The 22,285-nt window shown below is 40.6% G+C and overlaps 1 protein-coding gene across 25 annotated transcripts in view; it reads left to right on the plus strand.

The window, feature by feature from the left end:
• LOC122775545 (neuronal cell adhesion molecule-like) overlaps positions 1-22,285 on the plus strand; it is a 71,450-nt gene that overhangs the window by 18,051 nt on the left and 31,114 nt on the right. For 24 of the 25 annotated variants that reach the window (XM_044035481.1, XM_044035490.1, XM_044035486.1 and 21 more), the window contains exon 2: positions 15,899-15,977. The gene's annotated coding sequence lies outside the window, so the exon portion shown is untranslated. Of the gene's footprint in view, positions 1-10,450; positions 10,569-15,898; positions 15,978-22,285 lie in introns of those variants that run through there. The other variant, XM_044035482.1, reaches the window with a different exon arrangement.

Consider the following 22,285-nt stretch of genomic DNA (forward strand, 5'->3'; position numbering starts at 1 on the left):
GCTCTCTGTGTTCTTTTCTCACACAAACTTCACAATGTGCCACACTCGAGCTGCAGCAAGCTGTTATATTGCTGCATGCAGACAATCTGCTCGGAGCCGACCAGTGATATCATCCCATTGTGCCTGTGCTGTCACCTGCACCGAAGAGCATGCTGTACAGCAAGAGATGGGTGGAAGAGAGAGGTGGAAGGAGAAAGGAGGCAGAGAAGGATGGTGGATGATGATGGAGGACTGTGTGATTTAATTCCATTAGGCCTGTTACAATCACCAGCCTCTGAAAAGACATTTATTTCTTTAGTGAAAAACATCAGAAAAAACCTGGCGGTGCTTGGTGTTTGGATTACACGTACTTTAAACTAGGGGTGGGATACGATATGATACACAATACATGGTCCATGATACCAATAATATCACGATACAACGATTCTGTGATAATCAATATATTGCAAGACAATCATATCGCGATACGTCACGATATCCGTCTAACTGAAGAAAACCAAATGTCCGTGAAAAGTTGAAAGTGCAGGATTTCTTTATTTATTCACAACATAGAAAACAAAGCGCATAAAGTCTATGTATTGAACGTGGATGTGGCATCTCTTAATGTAGCTTTCTCTGCCATTATCTCGCTGTGAGCTACCTCTTTTTCAGTCAGGTAACTTCCGCCCCAGTTTCCCTCATTCTTTTGAGCAGTGCCACTGGGAGGAGACATCAAGTAGTGACGTCGGGCAAATGAAACTGGGATTGTTTACTGTAGAGCGCTTTAATTTAGGAATTAAAATATTGATATTTGCCCTGGCATATGGATTATCGACTTGCTAGAGGAAGGATGACGATATATCACCAAATTGATATTTTTGACCCACCCCTACTTTAAACTGTCTGATATTGGTTTGTAATCTCCCAAAATACCTTTACATTGAACATGCATATAAGAGACATTTGTGTTGTCGAGAGGTCAGGTTTTCACACACCTCCCTCTGTGTTTGTTCGATTATGTGTCAGCAGGATTTTGCAAAAAGTATCAAACCAATTTGCACCGAATATGATGTCGATGGTGGGGCATGAGCCAGTGAAGAAAGCCATGCAGGAAATGTACTTTTATCACTGTACTTTGTGTGAAATTTGTTACATTGTCTTGTAAATCATTTATGGGTCTTGGTGGAAAAACACAGACAGGTTTGTTTTTTGTTTGTCTGCGGATGTTTACTCTCTCGTGTGTCATTCAAGTTTAATAAGAACCATCCATATCATCGACGTTACTGCATGCTCACCACTTCCTACGTGTTTAAATAATACACTGGGTACAGTGAAGGTTTATGATACGACTGATATTTTTGTCACGTCACATTCACTGCTCTGCTGCTCTGACATTGTCTCTTCAACCGTAAGATTAGTCAAATAATCAAACTAATGCACTGATGCAGCGACATAAATGTACGACATAATCTTTTATGTTGAAACTAGCAGCAAGTGTTTCTGCTCTCAGCCAAGAAACTATAGCCCAGTGCATAACCTTGTGCAAAATTGTGTAGTGTGCCACCCAGCTGTTATTGAATTGCACTGCATTAGCAAGGTTAATGAAGAATTTGCATCGCTGTCATTCAAATATCATGCCTGCCTCACAGAAACATTTGACACATTCGGGGCAAAAACATTTAATAGCAATTATGTGTTTTGTCTTTTGCACTGATATCGAGTAAAATTATATCACTGTATTTTTTTAATTTTTTTAATATTTGGTCACAACACACAAACATATACTCTGTCATCAGATGAGACAAGCACAGACATTTGCAGACACATGTATGATACATGTACACACAGCAGCTAATGAGCACACGCCTCTAAACCTCTACTGTCTTTTTCGCTGCTTCTCCTCTCATTTGCTCCTGCCTTCGGCACACCTTCTCTCTCCCCTATATTTCACATCTTTACAGCTCCCTCCCTCATTTTTATCTCGGCACCGGCAGCAGTCCGTGTGTGAGTGTGTGCGTGTGTGTGTGCATTCTGCAGCAGAAAGGCTGATTAAACCCTTCAGCACTGTCTCCTTCACAAGTGGATCAGTACACCGCAACATAAAGCCAAACCACTGACACTCCTGCACTGCCAGCTGTCTGTGGTTGGTTTGCCCCACATCAGGGTTGTTATTTTATAAGGAATATCTGTGAGAACTATGGCTGTGAGGCTATTATCAGATCTTGTTCCTTTTTTTTTCTATTGTGACTATGGCTTATAATTTTGTGTATGTGCTAATGAAAAAAGAATGACATGAGAAGCCTTTGTTTTAGAGGCAAACCGGTTGTGTGTTTGAGGACCTTTTGTAGCCTGTGGCAAGCATCAACTTCCTTTCTCTGCTCATTACACTGCAGGTTGCAGCACTGATACAACCCCGGCTGTATATTCAGAAACAAAATACATACATATATTAAGATGCACATTACTTTTGATTTGATGGTCCAGAAACATCTCAGCTGTTACTAAATGGATTTTAATCATGTCGAAATATCTGTTTGTCTAATGACCTTAAAGCTGCAGTGTGTTATTTTGGGTAATATTTTGTTGTTAATGTTGATATTTAGTCTTTGCTAGTCGAAACGATGTAACATTAACTGTATGCTGTGTCCTCTGGAAATGGGCTCTGTTGAAAAATACTGTCAGATCTGACTGAGGGAGCATTCGTGCTGTTTTGGAATGGTACATTACATATTTTTTTTCATTTTCTATTAGTAATAGTACCAAAATAACCAGCCCCAACTGTTCCATTTTTTCAGCACCTTTCCCTTGGGGTGCCAGAGTAATGTTACGGTATGATACGGGTGGAGCTAGACCCACGAGAGTCAGCTGATTGGGCGACAGAAAAGCGGCTCCCTTGCAACTGGTGTTTCTTCAACGCCTGCCGTCTATACTCATACAAAGATTGATGTCTGTGACAGCCACTCACTCAGCAAAAAAAAGCAAGCTGCTGGATGTCCTCCATTGTTGTCCGTTGTGTTGACTTCAACGCCGTTGTTCGTTGTTGTTGCACCGGTAAAACGTCACGCTACGTATCTCGTTGACACGGCCATCGGGCACTGCACACACTTATATTTAAATGTTACTCACTACAGCTCACAAGTCCCAGCTGCACCTTGTGTATTGTAGAAAATGAGTGAATGTTAGCATGTTGATATGACCAATAAGAGGAGAGCATTATGGCTGTGAACCCGTTTCAGAACGTCTTCACAGAGCCGTTACTGTAGAAGACAACACTCTTTTCACTGAATGTTTCTTCTGTTATATTCTGTTTGTGTGCATGGTTGTGTGCTCTTAATAATTTTAGGTTGTGTTATGGAGACAGGTGGTGTGAGCTGGACATATTGTGGCTGAGGATGAAGAAGAGTGGATAAATAAAAAACTCATTCTCCTCCTGCTGTCATAAACATGCTCTTCAAAGATGGCTCCTTAAAGGCACCAGGCTCTTCCAGCTGTTGTTGTGCTTCCCTTAGTGGAACAAATACAAATTAATGTAATGAAATTCTGTTGAGCAGTCAACTCCAGTCCTGCTCTTTTCTTGTGTATCTGGTTGTGAAGTATTGGGTTAGCGTTTTTGCTCAGAGGTAAATAAAACTGCAGTTCAGCTACCCGGTTGTGGTTTTGTGTACTGCATCAGTGTTTGTGCTTATGGCTGCAGTGTTGCCAACAGTAATGAACAGCCTGGATGACGCACCCTGTGCAGCATCGATCGCACACTCTCACACAGACGGTGGATGGAAATTAGTCCTGGTGGGGAAGCATAGGAGCTGCACACATGCCTTCTGTGGACACATATGGGAGCAGGGATCAGCTCACACGCACATACTGAGAGAGCATGTGTGCGTGTGTGTGGGGCAGTGTGTATTTATTGACTCAGTGGACCAAGGATGATCTTCTTACTGGTGGCAGTGTGAAGCATATAGAGGAGATCTGCTCAGTGGGCATTTCTCTCGCTCTCTCTTTGCTGCAGAAGTCGCTTGGATCTTTTCCACCTCCCCTCATGTCCTCAGCTGGTTCCCTCTGCAGTTGGAGAAACCCCCCACACGTACACCAGGCTGTCGAGTTTCCTCTCAGGCTTCATTACCACATGAATGGTTGCCATATACTGTATAGCTGTTGTTGGCAACTCACTCAGAGCCACTTTGTGATTTGTTAATGCTAATCTAACAACAGCCAAAATAGGAGGGATTCCTGTTTCAGATGGTGGATATCTGTAAAGTCAGATCAAATTAAATATCACAAATATTCTTTATTGTCCCCACAGGAATTTGTTCTTTGGGCAAAAGTACACAGTGAGTTAGAGACAGTGAACAAGACACAAATAATATACAATAAACAGAAACCATACACTCAGCGTGGTCTTCTGCTGCTGTCGTCCATCTGGTTTAGTCTTCTGCACACCTTCTGGACTATTCTTTAAAAATATAAGAGATGGTCTAGCGTGAATGTTCCCCCTCAATCAGTAGTTTTTAAAATACTCAGACCAACTTGCTTTGCACAACCGTTCGACATTCAAAGTCGACTTAAATTCCCTCTTCTTCCCCATTTTACTGTTGTGTTGAACTTCTGCGGGTCATCTTGAACGTGTTTACACGCATGAATTTGCGGCCATGCGATTTATTTTTGCAGTGAGAGCATGACTAATTGCTGAGTAAAGTTCTGAAATCTGGGAAAACAGCACCGTTTAAATAAAAACATCTGACATATGGTCAAAAGTTTTGTATACCAGCCAATAGTTTTAACCCTACTTCTACCACAGTGGCGACAGTGGAAATATTATTATAACATATTCCATATTGCACAAGGAGGCTGTGCACCACAACACACGAAAACAAAGAAAATGTCAAACAATTCTAATGTGGACAACAAGTAAACTATTCTTCTTGACAAGTCCATTTACTTTCAGTTCTATCTCAGATAGTGATACGTTTAGCGTCTGTCATATACTTCTAAATCATATCATGTCCATGGAGTGGTATTGACAAACCTGAAAGACAAGCTGTGGTTTATTAAAACCCTACAGTCTGTGATAGAATTGTGCTGCCGATTCTCCACATTACATGTGAAAAAGAGGCTTGAGGTCAGTTAAGCACCTTTGGAAGTGTAAACAAAAGAGAACAATAAAACTGCCCGACATAATCGTCTATCACTGACAAGATGCCTTTTTTCCCTCATTTCGCTTTGACCTGCAGTCTAGTGTCTTCCTTTGTATGCGGTGATGATTATTAACAGCAATTATGTATGTACTACTTTACAACACTGTCTCGTTATCTGATCACTACACTGTCTGTGGTGATTGCAGTGATTTTGCAGCTGTAAATGGAGTGAAAACAATCATTAGTGTTTCCATTTATCTGGATCACCTCTGACAGCAAAGATTTTTGAAGGCTTCTATACGATGTGTGATAGTGGAGAAACAATAAGACCACAGCAGATGAGATATAGATTAGGTGTATCAGCTACTTGACTGCATTCATGAAAAATAAAAACAAGAAAAAAGGCAAACAGTCTTAGATGAGATGGTAACTTACTTGTGATTGGTTTGGGCAAAAAAAAAAAGACCAATAAACTGTAGGAAAGCTAACTAAAGCTACAAAAACATAAAACATTCAGACAGCAGATACCACCACTTTTAAGTGCTTTAACTAACACTCAGCATATAAACAAAATATTAATTTCCGATTAATGAAGCAACTCTAAAGTAAAAACATGTAGATAATTATCCAGACCCCTCGTTTCACCTGTTCTTAAAAGAGTGTGAACACAATTTTTTTTATCTCTAATTTTTTTTTACTCCTCTATCCCAGCCTTAATCGGATCTGCCCCAAATGTTAATAGGTTCTTTATTGGCCCAAACCCCAGCCTCCCACCAGGTTTCAAGAAAAATTGGTTCAGTCGTTTTGCATAATCCTGCTAGCGGAGAGACAAACAAATGTCAACAAAAACATAACCTTGTTTGAGGAGGTAATGAGACTAAAAATCAGCATAAATAGAATTATCCCTGCCATCACAGAAGGTGAATTAATGCCGAGAAGAGTTAGGGTAAATAAAAAGAGGCTGGTGCTGCTCTGGCTCATGTTAATTTGTACTAACGTGTGCTTCGAATTTTGTCACCCAGGATATTTGAGGCAAAAAAGAAATACGATAAACAACACGGAGGGTCCTTAACCTCAGGGATGGTCTGCTGTGTGTGGTAAATCTCCTCTATTCTACACTTTCTTTGTTTTTTTTACTGCACTCTCCCTGCCTCTCTCTCTCCCTCTGTCCCTTTCTTTCTCCCTCCATCATCCTCCCTGTTGTCTGTGAGCGTGTTAACACTCCAGCCCTGTCAGTGAGCCTAATGGCTCCATGGAAACCAGTCACACCATTCTCGATCAGTGTGTTTTTGCAGATTTGTGTGTGTGTGTGTGTGTGTGTGTGTAGCAGTGACCGGTTGTGTGTTTGTGTGTTGATGGGCGGGCTCAGGGTCTTGTTTAGTTTCAAAAAGCTGAGGAGAGGTCGCGGTCGTCCCTTTGGGCCTCTTGCTGTAATTCATGTAAAGTCCCTTAAGACCTTGGCTGCTTTGTTTCCCGTCATTGTGTCCCAACCTGAATCTGAGGCCTGTCTCATCACTGCAGCCTGGTGCAAAGTTTTATTTTCCTTGCACATCATTTTTGTGATTCTTTACTTGACACAAGTTATCGTGATAGTGTTGCTACGTGTCTCTCTGTTGCTGTGCTGTGATGAGCCACGACAGTCCACAGTTACAGTTGTAGCTCGATTACACTGTTTAACTGGTCCACTGTCCTTGTCCCAGTGTACAAGCACTAGCAGGGAATAGATTTATTGAGTGAAGTGTGTCCACCACCGCAACACTAGGTGGTGATACGTCCCCTTTCAGCTTGTTAGTATTTGGCTGTTTCCAGTTGAGCTGGTGGTTAGTATTAATGAGCACAATTCTACGTTTCCTGCTATCCATGAAGTTTAAAATAATAAATTATTTGAGCTGGCAGATCTTAAACTTAATGTCTTTGTCAGCTGGTCTGAATATCGCCATGTTTCGCTGTTGTCGTAATCTTCTGTGTGCCGCCTTCTTCTGTTATTTCAGGGACAAAGTCTAGGGGAACAGAGAATGTGCAACACCCACGCCAGCTTCAGACTGACTGAACATAAACATGCGAGAATAATTTGACTCCAATTCGCATTACCTGGCTGTGTTAGTTTTATTAATTATTGTTAGTTGATCGTGAGTAGCAATTATACTCTGGCACACTGTTAAAACTTTAAAGAATGATTATATTGTTGCAACATTTTGGTCCTAGGACTCTTATTGGACAAACAATAATAGGTGATCCACTGTGGTGACGACCCCTAGAGAGTTAAAACCTGTTGGACAAACTGTTGGACTAATATGTATTTTGGAAAGTCTGGTTTGAGACAAATGCAATCATTTGAGTGCTGTTCTGTCTTATGAAAGCATTATTACTTAAATATTACTGACATTTATTACATAGATAATTACCAGTTTCATGTGCCTGCTAAATCAATAAGAGAACTCAAACATACAAGCGTTGAAAATGACATGTTGGAATGTATTCGTCGTGAGATTAAGGGAGCTCAATCATCCATACTTGCTCTTTCATTTTGTCTCTGACAGCAGTGAAGTATTTCACAAGTGTCCCCCACAACCACCTCCACCCCGCCCTGCTTCGACAGCCTTGTGAACCCAGCCCCTCATTCTCTTCACGGGCCAATCATATTTCACTCCCATTCACTTCTGTGAATAGCAAACTCAAAAGGAGTCCTCATCACGGGAACACCCACTGACAGGCACATGCATGCGCACATGCACACCAACACACACACACACACACACACGCACACTTGCAGACAGCGTGCAGTTCTAGTTTGGAGGGCTTGGTCTAGACCACAGCATGAACTTTGTTCTGTTAAAAGTTGCCATTGAAATATGCAGTTGCCATTGAAATATTGTTCTTCTATTGGTGTCGTGACAAAGAGCAGGGAGGGCGCGGGTCCTCTCTCAGTGTGAGTCTGAAGGAGCAATGGGCTGGCGGGGATCACCCAGTGTCTCTGCTCAACAGAGTCAGTGTGCAGAAATAATACCCATTAAACTTGGTCAATCACGCCCCCTCGCACAATGAAATATGTGCCTTTCACTCATTTCATACCATAATCTACATCTCCCCTCCATCCATCATCTCTGAGAGATGTCTGCCGCCGTGAGTGCTTTTTATTTATGATACATTTTTTGAATTAATGGGCTACTTAGGCAGTGGCTAAGATGCTGAGAAAGCTTAACATCCTGAGTTATGTTTACGTAGAAAATGACTGAGTTACTTCATTAGTAAATGAGGTTAAAATTCCAGCACAGAGGTTTCAGGTCTCTTGACCACCAGAGTAGCTCCATAGGTCATCAGGCTCATGAATTCATTATGGGGTGTGGGTGGAAATGATATACTCACAGTAGCATGCAACAATAATCATGTTGTGCCGCAATTTAGCATGTCCCACTGGTGTACACAGAAGTCATATGCCATTGTAGGATTATTAACTCTCGTATGACCATCATGGTATTCAGGCCGCCTGGATTTATTTTGATTTTATGGCTGTAGAAGTGTCAAAAAATGCTGTCCCTTTTTCCAAGATAACTTTCATTTTCAATATCTGGCAGTTATTCAACTGTTTATGTATTACGGTACTGATGAATCTTGTCTGTGATTGGACGGTCGTTCCGCAGAAGTCCCGAGGGCTACCATGATGACAAGTATATGGGCGCAAAGCTCTATTTCTCTGCTTTCCGCCATCCATCCATCCATCTTCTACTGCTTTATCCTCCACCTGAGGGTCGTGGGGGATGTGCCAATCTCAGCTGACATAGGGCAAAAGGCGGGATCACACCTTGGACAAATTGCCAGTCCATAGCTTTTGAATTTTCTGAAGTACGAATTTCCACAGTAATGAGAAGTACACATGCCAAATACTGTCGCAGACGACAGGATGGTAACAGAAGGGTTAAGTGGTCATTCCTTAAACAACAAGAAACACAACACCGGTGGCAGCACAACAGGGCAAAGTGCCAAAACAACAATGCAAACATAAGTTAAAGACCAGTATTCAAGATAAATTAATACACTGTATTATGACATTATCATAGTAATACTCATGGACACATGGATGTGCCAGCAACGTTGCACTGTTGTAACTGTTCAGCGTGGAGATTTAAATGGCATATGTTATAATCCAGTGGTAACAAAATGTTTTTATAAAAAATAGTTTATTTGTTATTTACTTTGAGAATCTTGAAACCACAAACCTCTTCTATATGACAAGGGGCTCAAACTACATACTGTCACCAGTAAAACAGGCTGGGAATAATTTGAATGTAGACAGTAATGTATTGCACTTTATAAGCTCAATATGTGCTTCAAAACGTACAACTTTAGTGCCATTACAAAGCAACATGAAGTGAAAATACTCAAAATTCTACAATGGAGTTAAAGTAATATGTTGCATAACACCACTGCAACTGAGACGGGAAAAGCGTGGAATCATGTTTTTCCTTTTATTATACTACAGTCTATCGTAGTTCACTTTGAAGGACAAAGCTCTTTGAGACAGATTAGGTTACATTTTCGGAGCTTTTGTGGAGAGAGGGACATTATTGAGGGCCAAGCCCAGAGAATGGTGACTCTTTCACACCATTGTTTGGCTCTGCAACCATAGCTAACGGATGCCAAAAGACCTTTTTGCACATCCATTCTTTTAAAACAGGTTGCAATAATACCAGTGTGGAGTCTGCAATAAATAACCCTCCCCTCTCTGACTGAACTAGATTAGATTGCAGGAGGACATCTGTTGAGTGTAGGTGAGCACTTTCTCTGGCTTCTCACTGTATGGGAAAGGAAGTCTTTAGGATGTGCCTTCAGGCTTCGTCCTTTTATTCATGCTGCTTCTACTCCACCTCCACCCTCTATTGATCATCTAAAGCTGCTTTGGCGTGAGTACAAGCAGTGCAACTGAGTTATATTCACGTACTTTGAGCGCTTTTTGATTTAACATGCAATTATATCGTCATATTGTCAATTTTGCATTTATGGTCTGCCAAATTCATCGTACACTATGTTATGCATTGTCATCTCCTCATCCCGCTGACAGCTACATCCCAAACAAACTAAATGACATTTGAATTTTTCTTTTTTAAAATTTTACAAATGCATGTAAAAACTACACCTGACAACTTTGTATAGTCTGGTAGTCACTCATGTGATACCAGGAAATGTTTAACCTCTATTGAAGAGAGACAAAAGATTGTTTTAATCCCACTGTGAGAGGGGAGGGAGGGTCAGAGGAGGGCCTTGTGAGGAGGGGCTGTGGGTGTGGGTGTGTGGGATGGGTGGGAGTGATTTTTGTGGGGAATCGGCTCTTCTCTCTTTACTGTCACTCAGTCACAGCAGATTCAGCGAGGAACACACAGCCACTGGGATTAGGGCAACTGCGGCGGATGCACACACACACTAAGGGATTTATTTTTGTTTACACATACAGAGATAAAGGTGATGTATCCCTTAATTTTATTTATGGCGATCTTTATCCATAACCAGTTGTGTTCAGAATAAAGTCTGTGATGCTCTGAGATCTGCAGGTGATGCTTCATGCTCAGGAAACTTCTGTCAGGATGTTTCATGCAGGACTTCCCTGTTTTCATTTTACTGTTACTGTTTTTGGCTAAAGTTAAAATGAAACTGCATGAACAAAGTTCAGTTTCAGTTATTTATTCAGTAAAAATACAAACTATACTAAAAGCCTCTTATACGTGAGGATTTGCTGTTTTTCTCTCATACTCTGAAGTTCAACATGTTTGGATTTTTGAATGCTTGACAGTTGATGTTTTTCTGTACAGTGTTATTTTATTCATCACAACTGAAAACAGCAGCCAACGAGTTGGTTCCCGGAAAATTGAGTCGGCACTTGAAGCTTCTCGGTAGCTTTGAAATTGACATTTTCATGGATTGTTTTCACTTTTCCAGCACTTGCATACCTTTATGTCATCATATTTTTCTGCTGTTTGTTCCATGGAAACAAATTGTTGTCAGTGTTACATCTGTCTCAGTGGACAGTGTCCCCTCTTGTAATTTCATCATGGGGGGGAAAGCTCTAATTATTTCTGTCGTCTTTGTCAGTAATGATCCTTCATCGGGAAGGTATTGTCTTGTACAGCCACACATCCTCTCATTAGCCAACAGTCTAAAATTAAACACACAGGCCACACTATGCCACACACACACACACACACATACACACATCGCAGCCTAGAAGAGAGAAGCAACAGTCTCATTAGAGAAACATGCAACATCTATTTCCTGGCATTATCAGCAGTGAGCAGTGCTTATTCAACCTGTGGACATCTCACTTTACCTGACATGCATGCAAATGTGGTAACATACACAAAGTCCTTGGAGGCATTTTTCCCTCTCATTTAGAAACAAAACTGTTTAGATATGTGGCTTTGTGGTATTTTCTTTAAATTCATTTCCCTGCTCTGTTACTGCTTTGTTAAACTCTGCATACTGAACTGAATCTAACCTAACCTAAATAAAATGGACAGAGCATTCGTCAGCCCAGATATTATTTATGTTTATATATCATACCTATAGTGTTATTCAGTGTATTATTAACACATATTTTTATGATTTATATTGTTTTTAGCAGTTTTTTACGACTTGTACCTGCACTTTGGGACACCATAACGAGCTGTACAACCATGATTTAGTGTGTGTGACGCAAATCTATAACACTGATGTCACAAACCTGATAGCAAAAAAGTATCCAAGAGCAAGTAGTAGTAGCAGACTGGGAGCAATATTAGCCTTGATTCACAGTCAAGATTTTGTCTGGTTGGGATGTCCACAATCTCCTGATAAAAATATCTGGCTCCACGATGTGCAAGGAGGCTGATGATTCAGTGTTTGTTGATTTCTATAATTTACGTGTCTTTTTTGTCCATCGGCATGACAGTCCCCTCTTGGGGGCACATTGAGGTGTTCAGTTATCCTGGTAGCTCTGCTAGAATCACATATCTGGCTATTTTCAGCCCTGTTTCTTCGTCCCTTTGCTTATTGTCACCATGGCAGTGGAGCTGGACTGAGCGCTGTGGTGTCAAGGGACAGAGGGCGGGATGTCTGGCTCGATGTCACAGGGGGGAGGCCTCTTTTGATGGGATCAGCTTTTAGCTCAATCAGGCAGGATGTAGAAAGGTCATTTTGTGGTTGTGTTTTATGTATTGATCTCCGCTGCAATTGGCTGATTCGAAGCCATCTGTTAAGTGCACAGCGAGGCAGAAAGTGTGAGTTTTATGGCCAAACTGCATCAGCTGAAGGAAATGATAGCTGTGCTCAGGTGGATGATTGTAAAAAAAAAAAAAGTGGCAATCATTTGTGGCGTCAGAGCATTAGAATCTGAAATCCCATTTTGAAGCCTCCAGAATCGTGATTTGTCTGGGTCTGACCAGAGGTTCAGAGGCTTCACCTTCAGCCAGGCTCCTGTTGTCAATCACACTGGTGTCTACTCATATGTGCTGTACTTTATTGTCTATTTTCCTTTAGTGGGGAAGTGAAACATAATGTGCATCATGTGTTATTGAAGACAAACCTAAACTAGAGTTTGAGACCAATAACTCCTCAGAAAAAATGTTTACTGAGGATATAAATGAAGTGCAAAGTAGGATTATTTTCCCATTGACTTTCTGAGTTACTTTTGCAAACAGCTGTCTAACAGTCTTATAGTTCTACGTCCATTTCTTATATATGGTCTATAGTCATGGTCCTTTTAAATCCAGAGCTGAGGGAATATCAGATTTTCTGTTATTCTGTAAACAGTCATGTGCTGGTGATGGCACATGTGTCAAGGCTTTCAAAAACTGAAGGGCACAAAAGCTTGAAGTAAAAATAGGTATAGATTTTTCCACAGCAGTGTGAACAACAACTCGGATGGCGTGTTTTTGTGTGTAGCTGTTGCAGAATTGAATCTCAGTTGGTGGGACAGTCGTGATGTGAAAACTCAAACATCTGTGATTGTGTGAAACCAAATTAAAGTGATCCTATTTTTCACAATTGTCTGCTCACAGTGAAAGCAGTGTTTGTATTTAACTGTGTGGTCACAGTGGCGTCTTTCAATGGGATTTGCAGACTTTTATTTAGCTCAGAAGACTGAAGTCGATAAGCCTTTAATAGAAAATTGGATCGGCTTCTTCAATCATTTTGCCCATCAATTCAGGCAGGTGTGTCTGTGTTCACCGTCACAGTGTTTGAGCACAGGTTTGGGCTTTAAACAAAGGAGACAAGCACAGAAATGAAAAGTGGAATCATCCTCTGTTCGGCTTGGAATCTCCCCACTTCAAAGCTGTACAAGGCTGAGATGAAAGAGAAGGGACAATAATTGTGTGTTTTAAAGGCTGAAGAAAACTGGGATATGACAGTATTAGGCAGTAAGGGACAGGAGCGGGGGAGGATTTAAGGTGGTGTAAGGAGAATATAGTGTTTTTCACGCTAAATTTAGTGGGTATACTCAGGAATTTTAACACCATCCCCATTGCTTCGGTTTTTTCTGCCCTGTTGTGATTTTTTTCCACCCCTGTGTCACCTGTGCATGAATTGTGATGTCGCAGACATACCGGAAACAGAACAATAAATAAGCAATTGCATTGTCTGCAGTGATATAGATATATATACAGTTATAATGCCACTAAGCATTGTCCAAATTTTTAAAAACCAAGGATTGCTATCGATATTAATGCCATAGCAACCCAACACTAGCAGATGGAAGACTAATGTGCATTATAGCCGACATCTCTGGCAAAAACAGAGCAGACGAATAAATTTGTGTTATCACTCCGGTCTTACATACCCATTGATGTCGACTGAGCCAAAGTCGATAAAAAAAACCCACGTGTTTTGCAGTGAGTACTTTGACCTGGGAGTGAGCGCTGTTTAATCCCCACTGATGAAAAACCTGTTTAATCTCGACAGTGGGAATGGTTTATATGTGAGAAGAACATGATGGAGTCATAGACAATATATAAAAAGTCAATGTAGTTTTCTAGTTTGCCAATTGAAGCTAAACAGGAAGTAAGCATGTATTGAATAGCCACCAGTGGGTGACTCCACTAGGTATAAAAAATAACTTTGTTTGAGTCAAAGCCTGTGGGAAAATAGCCTCAGGTACATGATGTCAACTATGTTCCTATTTAGGGGAAAATAGACGATACAATATGGCACATACAGATGTTACATCTTAAATCAATAGGTGCCTGGTTGCATGTGAAGTCTGTGAACCTCCATATGCCAGACATCAAAATGCCATCTTAGTCTTCTTTAGACTTTGACTCATCTTTAGTTCTCAGATTTTCTCAAAAAATCAACAAGAATGACTAATGTGAAAGACTAAAGTGAAGTAGAATGCATTTTTAATGAAAACAAATTGCATTCAATTAATAAAATTACTCTGGAGCTAAAAGCCTAGACACTTGCTCAAAAGATAAAAACAAAACAGAAGTAACTCCATTAGTATTTAATGTTTCTGGCCTGACACCACTGAATATAACATCCCCCTCTCTATCATATCATGCTGCAGTATATGATGTGAACAATTAGGGGAGAGAAAAGACAAAACCAGAGTAGGTTAGGACGGGGCATCAGCTTGTTTTCGTGCTTGTGATGTAACATGTACAGTAAGTCATCTCATGTTATGATCTTTGCAAGTTATTACAAAAACTGTCACTTAGAAATCCTCCAGGACTGTCTTGACCTCACTGCTGGAAAAAGAAGTCACAATGGAACAATGCGGGAGATAATTTAACAAAAAAGCAAAAGGACAGAATAGAACATGATGATGATGATAATAATAAAAATATGAGAGGTAAGGTGAGAGTATATATGGAAACTAGACGATAAAAGACAAGTAGGGTAGAGGAGTCACTGAACTTTCCATCATCAGAGACCCAATATTTGCACTTGTCAAATGAGAGATTGTCAAGTTTACAGAGAAATTTGTCTTTTAAATATTCCACGACTTTCTGCATATTTACTCTATGTGGAGTGCTGTAAAAATTCAGAGATAGAAGAAAGGAGATTAAATCAGAGAAAAGGAACAGAGAAAAGGAATTTGGATGCGGTCGTGACAAGAAGACGAGACAACACAGGAGGAGAGAGAGGAAAAGCGAGACTGCCCTGGAGCGCAGAGCGAGAGAGAGGACAGGGGTGAGAGGGAGGAGGACAAGAGTAGAAGACTTAAGTGAGGATAGCAGTCAGCAATCGTGGGAAGAGCAGAGGAGGCAAAGAGAAGAAGGAGCAGAGAGAGAGAGAGACGTGTCTCACCTCCAGCTCTCAGCCACAGGCTTTTGTCTATCAGTTTGGATTACACACTCCTGCCTCTGAAAATCCTTGTCCACACTCAGGTTTACACAGCTTGGGTGTTTGCTTTCTTTTCAGCACCAAAGCTTGACACAGTTGGAAGTGTTTTAAGTGTGATTCCCAAGAGTAAACACACGTTTGGTTGGGGAAAAAAAGAGCGCAGGACGAGATAAGCCATTTGATGAGAATGAGAGTTTTTGTCTTGGAGCAAACCAGTGTGTAATCTGTGGTGTGACTGTGACAGAGCAGGAGACTGTAACACAGTACGTCAAATGTAGAGCATTAGGGCCACTGTGAAGTCAAATGCACTAGAGTTTGGAATAAATACATAGCTGTGTAAAACCTTCTCCCTAGAAACCTTATTAAAAAAGACTGGAAACTTTTCTCCTGGTTGTTGTCATGAAAAAAAGATGAGAAAAATAAATTATGAGTAACACATTTTGCTCTTCTCTTCCATTTCTTTTTTGCTTAACTAGATTGAAGAAAAACCACAGACGATAGAGAACAAGCCTACTCGCCGACAGGAGGAGAAGAGAGTGGATTCGTGTGTCTCTGGTGAGTTGGAAACATTTCTGTCAAGAGTCTGAACCCATTTTTTTTTCCCCTCATCAAATCATTTCCACCAGCAACATTTTTTTCCAAAACAGTGTGAACTTCCGGGCTTTTCAGAATCAGACGCTCTTGTTCTTCTCAAAGGCTTTTCCCCTCCTGCAGGATGTGAACACACAAGTGTCAGCCTGTTTGCCATGTCTAACAAGAGACTGCAGTCCAAATATCTTCATCTGTGATACTGTCAGAGTGGGAATCTGTTAATATTAACACTCCCTGCAAAGCTTGCGAGTCCCATAGCGACTGTCCAACCGTTCAGCTGCTACACCACTTTCTCCTTCGCCCTCTGCTGCCATTCATGCACTTGTATCTTTAAAGGCAAAGGTCATCAATTGCTTGACTGGCATTTTTCCACTCATTGGCAAAGTGTGCTTTTGTGTCGCCATCCTTTTTGGCGGCAGGCTTTGGCAGCGAATCAAAAATCAAAAACACTGTTGTTTCTTGTGTCCAACTGTCTGTTTGATGCATACAGTTGTCGGGGTAACACACCCTCTGCACGCCCACTGCTGTGACAGTGAACATCAATACTTAAGCATCACAAATTAGCACTTAGAGACTAAATTCTGCCTCATGCCTCTCTGTTATTGACATATAATGTGTCGTAATGGAGGTTGCAGAGGTAGAGAAGTTCCCTAATGGTAGTTGTACAATTAGGAGCCTAAGTAGTTCCCTTAAGCATGGTGTCTCCGTGTGCATTAGAGCCCGGAGAATTGACTCTCAACTCAAACAGGGTTTTTTGAAAATGACCCGATGTAACCTCCGGCTCATTCCCTGGTGTGGAAAGTGTGTGTGATTCAGCAAAGAGTCGAGCCAATGCTCTGTGAGTGGATGTGACATGATGTGATGTGTATCTATTGTGCAGTGGAGTGCGAAGGAAGCCTCGCTGCAAGCAGCGCTGGTCAAGGGACTCTGACAACTTCTTTACTTCGGCTGTTGCTGTTTACTCGTGTCTGCTTTCTGGTACTCTCTGCCTCTCTCTCTCTCTTTGTTTATCGTTTACCTGTCTGTTCCCCTGTCTATCTGTCAGTCTGTTTTTTTTTGTAACCTGACATTCTGTCCAGTTTTCTCTTGTCACTGCACTGTGGCTGTCGGTTGTTGTTGTGAATGTGTGCGGCCTGCCAGAGAGGCTGAGTCCACAGTTTTCAATGGTCGAGTCATGGAGGGCCACACTCAGGCACTGCAGGCTGGAACTCAGCGAGGCATGAAGCGTCTATTGTAAGCTGCAGCATTCAGGTCCCCAGTCCTTCAATAGAAGGCCGCAGAGGTTTCTGTTTACCTCCACACTGCTGTCTTTCACTGGCTTTTTCTCATGTGGCTGTCAGGGAATTATCAATTGTGTGTTTTGATACCAAGTGGGGGAGGATGCGGAAAAAGGAATATGGAGGATTAGCTAATCAGAGCTTGGTCTCTTGTGAATTTAAGTGTATAACTTCTGACTGTAAATCAGAGACAGAATTACATAATCATGCACAGTACATTTTAGAAAGTGTTTTGAGATCTATTCCTTTTACCATTTTTACAATATTCGGACACCGAGTGAAAGGTATGAGGTAGAGCTGGGTAATAATTCATTCACAATTTTCTTCAATAGTAAGAAATTCAAATGTTTTACCACAGATGTATGAAACATTTCTCTGTTTCGAGACGCGTTGTAGAGGTGTCTTCCTTTACTCAGGAGCAAAAATCGGACATTTACTGGGTCATTTAAAAATCTATTATGGTGTTAAGTTTCTGGCCAAAACATTCAGCCCTAGAATGAGATTAGATTGCTGTCTGTTTCCTGACACATGTAAGAATGCTGCAGAACAAAAGCAGGGGAGATGCCAATCCATTGATGTTTGTGCGTCTCAGAGTTTAGTCAGTCACTGCCGAAATAAAAATATTTAGTATGACAAGTTATTTCAAAGACAAAAATAATATTTATGGAGCAGCCCTGTTTAACTGAGGCATCATTGTTGTCTGTCTTTCTCTAAACTCTCTGCATTTATTTTCTTTCATCAGATGCATAAATTGTATTGATTGTATTTCTAAACAAAATAATATTATAAAGGGTGATTTATGGGTATAATATGTTGCCATTGTTTTGGAATCGCTGGGTTTAGGGGCCATCATGCCATTGGCTCAGGGGAAATCTGTGCAGTAATGGACATTTTTTTTAGCTTTGTTGGCTTTTTTATGTACTTTTTTTAAGGAAGAAAGGTGATTTAGACAGTCTGGTCTGGTGTTTCAGACATTTCAGATCTCTAGGGTCTAAAAATAGGAAATATCCAGCACTTTTCTGGGTGAAAAATGCCAAAGGTCAGAGGAGAATGGCCAGACTGCTTCAAAATATAAAAAGACAAAAGTTAAAATAGCTACTTGTTACATCAAGGGTATATAGATGAGCATCATTGTAAGTTATGTAGTCAATTCATTTTCCACATGCAATTTATATTTGTGACTATCCTATTAGATTGAAATTAGAATTTATCTAGTCTTTAAGTCTCAAGGTTAAATACGTGGATGTACACATAGTTCCTTTTCTCAAAGAGCACCTTATTTTCATTAATGCTACAACACCTGGTACCTTTATTCATCTACTATGAATGAAGCAGCTGCTCTTTCTCCACTGGTGACATTGTACAACCACAGTAAAGGGATTCTCTCTCTCACACACACAAGCACACACGCAAACACACTCTGCACACATCGTTTCAGGTGAGCGCCTCCAGATATTTCTTATGTTTCTCTTTGATATGCGCCTGATAATTCTCCAGTGGTTCTTGTCTATGCCAGGAATGAAGGAAAGAACAACTGGAAAAATGAAACGTGATAAAGATAAATGCGGTTTAGGTAAGGGATAAGGCTTTGGTTGGGCTGTCAACAGAATGCAGGTCAACAGATAGCTGAAAAGGATAGCTGTGTGAACTTGTGTGAGATGACAGTGTAGGAGCACAAACAAAAAAGAGTTTTCACTTGAACTAAATAAAAGAAAAAGATATTCAGACACTAAACTTGATGTGATTGTCTGCCAAAGAGAAAAATTCAGAGATTGAAGCAGCTGAATCTGTCACACTGTGGATCATTTGCATATGTCTGTTTAGTCTGATTCTGAGTATCGATGTGGCTTCAGTACACAGAAGATTGTCCCCACACCAAAATCTGGTGGGATCTGTGTGGTTGAAAGCTCCTGTGAAAAAAAAAAAAATCCAAATGATTTATGTGACTGTTGAGCGCAGGTCCTGGTCCAAGGCCAAGTCTTCCTGCTCATCAATATAAACACCCTCCTCCCTGGGTGTTGCGATGGAATACAAATGACTGCATTTAGATGTGAGACCTTGCTCACCTGCGTCTAAGCCAATTCTAATGAGAAATGAATGAAATTTCTTTCCATGGAGAAAAGAAAAGGAACAAGAGCACACAAGCAAGTTATATGCAGGCTTCTGCTGATCTACATGTACTTTGTTTCACGTAGTGTTGAGAATAAAATCTTAATCTTACTCCCATTCATATCCATGTTGATTATCTTGTATTAATTATAACGAACATAGGTTCTCAGTAACTGAAAGCCTCTACGTTACCTTGGTTCACCGCAACAGGTGACCAAGGTAACGTAGAGGCTTGAGAGACGTTTCATTTTAGGAAAGATGGTTTATGTATAACATTTTCTATCCATGCTAGTATAAACAAGATAAATAATGAAACCGTTTTTTTATATTTGCTGAGACTTTTTTGAAGCACACAAAGTAATTGCATTTGGCTGTAGATGTATTCATATATTCATCGTATTCATTGTTTAATTCAACATTAAAGTTGAAAGTACAAGCTCAGATTTTTATTGTAAGTATTTGACACAGAGCTATATAAAATCTACCCACGACAACAAAAAATATGTAGTTTGACATAAAGTTATTCAACTAAGTTTAATATAAAGTGCCATATTATAATACACACATTTTTCACCTTTTGCCTTGCCAGCTGCCATTGTTGTCCATGGGTTCCAAATATAAACAAACACAGAAGAGGTTTGACTTCATTTTGTGAATGCAAAAAGGTTTTTTTGACTAAATAAATCCATTCATATGTGGGCAGAAGTGGGAGAGATAGTATCTGTGCAGCGACTCTGACATTATCTGTTACAGCAGTTTATCATTCTTCTGTCAGCCCGAGGGTCACAAACCCCAAACACGTTCCCTGGAGACGAGTCACACACCTTGTCCAGTTGTGTCATGTCCACCTCCGATTGTTGACATTTCCTGGACCTGCACAGCGAGAGAGATGCAGTCTTAAAAACAACTCACCATCCCCAGCGCAGCCTCACCCAGGCATTATCCAGCACTCAGCAGACACTTCTCCTGCATTAGCGACCAGTCCCATCCCGTCAAACACAGACACAGGACAGAGGCTGTTAGCGGAAGCTTGGCCGTCTGTTAGTGTTAAATGAGAGCAATGTTTCCTCCGGAATCACAGGCCAATGGAGCAGCTCTTCTCAGAGCCATTATTTCTGAGGAGGCCGGGCCAGACGATCTGTAAAGATTAAGAACTGTTTGTCTAAAATGAGATTCCCCATAGGGTGAAACTACCAAAGCCACTAGAAAGACTCAAACTCTCTTCATGATGAATGCGACGGGGAACATCTAAACCTTAACACCAGGAACCTTTTCTAAGTGTGACATTTCTGGTGTTTTGACATCATCACTGGTTTATTGCGTGAAGAGACTAGAGCTACAGTTTTCTAGAGACTTCCTTTGCGATTTGTTCTCATTTGTTTACATTGCAGTCCCCTGGACCCACGAGACAGATAGTAACACGTTCACACTAAGCCTTAATCAAAGTGCCAGCAGTCACGATGAGTCACTACCACTCGCTGTTGTTGTATTCCACAGTATAATCTCTTTTTGTTTCATAAAATCTCCTCTCCTTGATTTTTGGTGAAATATCTGACGTTTCTCAGCCGTAGAACTATCGAATCCCATCAAGACTCTTCAGATGATGAATATTTAAAATACATGGTGCCACTGCTTCATTAAAAAACAATAAAAGAGTTTACACTGGACTAATTTGCTGGATTGTTCCCTTCCCTAAGACTTGTTTGTTGAGTTTAGGAGATGATATTGTATTTATCATGTTTTATTTCCATGTGCTCACAGATAGGAGAAAAGGTATTGTTGTGTATAAAATGATAGCACTAGCGGTGTAAATCAGGCACCATTTCCCCTTCAAAGTGGTGCTGAAATAACGTTTTAGTAACTGATATCTAATCTTTTAGAATGTGATGTTTTACTCTGTTCTATAACTGTGTAAAATCTGTATCAGATTGCTAATTGATTGGTTTTGGTTCATCAGTCAGACATTTATAAATCACAAAACCGTCACGGCTTCCATTAAATGTCATTAATCAACTTGAGTATTGACAATCCATTAATAGATAGTATATTAATATTATAGATGGACTATTAATGATGACAGATTATAACAGAAACATTGAGTACAATTAACTTAAAGCACAACTAAGAGCACAAAGGTGAACAAAGAATACTTTTTTCTCGTATTTTTCAAACCACCTTTGGCATTTTGGAAGAGTTAACCCCTGTTTGTGTCTTTGCTATTTTTTAAAGGCCTTGATTTGATTTTCTTCCACATTTTGAAAGGACTATTGTCTCTGTCCTCTCTGTCTGAAATTGGATGGTGAGTTCTTTTGGGGAGCAGCGGAGGGGAAATGATTTGTATTCACCTGCTGTATCTGAATAGAGCCGAGGAGGGGCTGAGAGAGAGCCAGCTACATAGTGCTTCCTTTATGTGATAATGGATTGCTCTGACATTCACACACATTGTGGTGTGGTGTGTCTATCAGTCAATACCCACTAACCCGTGGTATGAATGGCAAATTTTAAACAGCCGCCATTAAAGAACTGTCAGTGCAGTGACACAACAGGTAAGAGAGTTATGTGTTATGTTTTCTTTAATGTCAAACCACCGACTGCACTAAAGCCTTCTAAGGTATGTGTCTTCACATCTTGTCCTCCTGCAAATTAATCATTTCTTAGTTTCTTTCTTTCGTTTTTTTTTTTTTTTTAAAGTAACTGCACTCTCTTTTATTTGCACGGCTAAGCAACTGGATTCTTCTGTCAGCTGCACAAAAGAGACAAAGTGGGACCGGGGACGGGCAGTAATGAGCAGCTCCTCTTACAGTGTTACATATAGAGCAGCCACGGTGTGGGGAAGCCTTGAGGAGACAATGGGGGGTTTTGAGAGCTCTGGATCCCTCTGAAGCC

The sequence above is a fragment of the Solea senegalensis genome, linkage group LG10 (assembly GCF_019176455.1).
Source record: "Solea senegalensis isolate Sse05_10M linkage group LG10, IFAPA_SoseM_1, whole genome shotgun sequence".
In the NCBI taxonomy this organism is placed as follows: Eukaryota; Metazoa; Chordata; class Actinopteri; order Pleuronectiformes; family Soleidae; genus Solea; species Solea senegalensis.